This window comes from Phocoena phocoena, chromosome 16, assembly GCF_963924675.1.
Source record: "Phocoena phocoena chromosome 16, mPhoPho1.1, whole genome shotgun sequence".
In the NCBI taxonomy this organism is placed as follows: Eukaryota; Metazoa; Chordata; class Mammalia; order Artiodactyla; family Phocoenidae; genus Phocoena; species Phocoena phocoena.
The window spans coordinates 45,230,962-45,233,556 of NC_089234.1; the positions used below are offsets into that span (position 1 = coordinate 45,230,962).

Genomic DNA, 2,595 nt, shown 5'->3' on the forward strand with positions numbered 1-2,595 from the left:
ATATCCGCCTTTCCTGGTGCTCCCAGACAGATCCTTCCATGTACGAGTCCAGTGCCCAGCTGTGGGGAGAGGAAGCTCTGGAAAGTCAGGAGAGCATTCTTGTTTCCCATTTAGGCTGGTCTTTGGGACATGAGGGGTGGGAGTCAGTCCTGGAGGGACATGTCCTACTTTACAGTCAGTTTTAGAAGGAGCCTTCTCCAAAGGAGGGTGAAGATGGCCAGGGTTAGAGACCAAGGTCCCTGGAAGGGAAGACAAAAGGTAAATCTGGAGGCAGGTCTTGGTGGTTGCTGTGATAAGTCCCCTTGCTTCATCTTCAGACCATTCTTATTGCCACTAGCCTTCCCCGGTTGACCATTTGACAAGCTTCCATGTGACTGTGGCCTGGCCTGAGACCTACTGATTCACAGAGATCCCCAACTGGAGAAAATGCACAGGAGTAGGAGACCTGGTCAGAGGGAAGACCAGGTCAGGGATTCGCTTTTATTTTAGTCTAAACCACAGACAAGGAAAATCAGAACTTTCTCTTATTCAGGGTCCCCCATCCACAGTCTCTTCTTTTCCAGTAAAAAAAAAAAAAGCTGAGCTGGGAGATATTTCAGGATTCCACAGTCATGTCTTTCACCAACACACAATTGATTCTTGTCTTGGAAATGATCAAAGGAAACCTGCTTATAAACAACACTGCCATATGACCAGAACCAGGAGAAAGATTGGGGAAGAGGTGTTCTCATGCCCAGGGGCTGCTTCGCCATGCTTGGAGGGCATTTGCAGTAGAAATATGTATTTGTCATTCGTTCATCTATTTATTCTTCAATCAACAGCTATTTTCTGTGCATGTTGGGCACTGAGGGCAAGGGGGAAAGACAATTAATTCATTTAACAAATATATATTGAGTACCTATTGCACATAATAATTGAGTAAATATTGTGTGTCATCACTTGGACTCCAATCACACAAGGGGACTGTCTATGTTCCAGGGAGTAAAAGTGCACCTGTATTTGTTAGGTTATGTCTATTCCCCAACTTTGGTGGACCTCATGCAGGTTTAGCTAACGATCATTCCTCTAAGGTTGATAAGGTTATGATGCTATGGAATAAAAAAGCAACTGCTGTGTTGTAATGGCTAGGACAGATTTGACAAGACAGGAACTTCCCGCTACAGGGAGCAAATGATGTGTTACCTGCAGCAAATGGAGAAAATGCTGTAATCTGTTCAATTACCGAAACACAGCTCCACTTCTGATGTAATTTGGAATTCTAGGTCTACTGAGTTTTATGCTCTTTATGGATTTATGCCTGCCAAAGAGATGATTTTCAGCTTGAAATGTGATCAGCGTTTGACTTTGGAACTGGTATTCTAATGTAGCTTACTTAGTCCTCATGGCCATATATTAATGCTAGCTAGATTTAGAAATATGAGGGACAAATGCAATCACGGGATATTTTTAAGTGCAACCCTATTTCTAAACCAGTAACCTCTGATCCTACATACTTTGCTTGGTGCCCAGGTGGGGAGCACATTTTTACTGCCATGCACGCTCCCAGCTTGTGTGTTAATAATGGGTACAAGTTTGGTATTATGCCAGCCCTGTCCTGGCAACCATTTTTGTATGGACTATTTCCAGCGAGAACAATAGCTCACCAAGCAGTTTTAAGGGAAGTACCCAATTAGGAACATAAATTCACAATGGTTGATAGATCCTCAGCTTTAAGAAAAAAAACTAATCATCAGTTCCAAGCTGCCTGAGAAGAAACCACTCCAGAATAAGAAATCACAACCAGGAAATGATAAGCCATTATCAAAAGCAGTCCTTGAAAATCAAAGGAAATATGAGACTAAGAAGGCTGCAAAGCAGGAAATGACAAGAACCAAGATATGGCACCTACCCCTGCCCCACAGAGCACACCAAGGAACACTGTATCTTGGTTAACATCTGGAGACCGTGAGACAGATGAAAAATTCAGGATCCTAAAGAAGCCCCAAAAGCAACTGAACCTTGGAAGAGCAAGCAGCAACTGAAACATGGTGAGAAAAACAATGACTTGGAGAAAATTTAAAAAGATACCACCCTTCTCCAGGTAGATTTGGAATTGGTTACGTTAAAGATTCAGAGAAGGCAAGTTTTAGCATAAATCAGTGGAAACACATCCTGTGTTTTAAAACCTGTAGAGCACTCTGAAGGTCGCCTGGCCACCGTATACCCATACTTACTGCCCATCTATAATGTACCCATTTATCTAAGATTTGGCATATATGTGAAATTAGTTAATAATGTCTACTAAATGGACTTTTCCTACCTCTCAATACATGTTATAGAAAAGAGACGTGTCATATTCTAGATTCCACATTTAAGTGATATCATATGGTATTTGTCTTTCTCTTTCTGACTTATTTCACTTAGTATGATAACCTCTAGGTTCATACATGTTGCTGCAAATGGCACTATTTCATTCTTTTTTACGGCTGGGTAATATTCCATTGTGTGTGTGTGTGTGTGTGTGTGTGTGTGTATATATATATATATATATATATATATATATATGGCATATGTATACATATATATACACACACACACACACACATTCATCTGTCA

At 41.2% G+C, this 2,595-nt stretch overlaps 1 pseudogene; it reads left to right on the forward strand.

Moving 5' to 3' along the window:
- Positions 1 to 969: 969 nt before the first annotated feature.
- On the forward strand, positions 970 to 1,948 carry LOC136136495 (eukaryotic translation initiation factor 2A-like; annotated as a pseudogene).
- Positions 1,949 to 2,595: the final 647 nt, after the last annotated feature.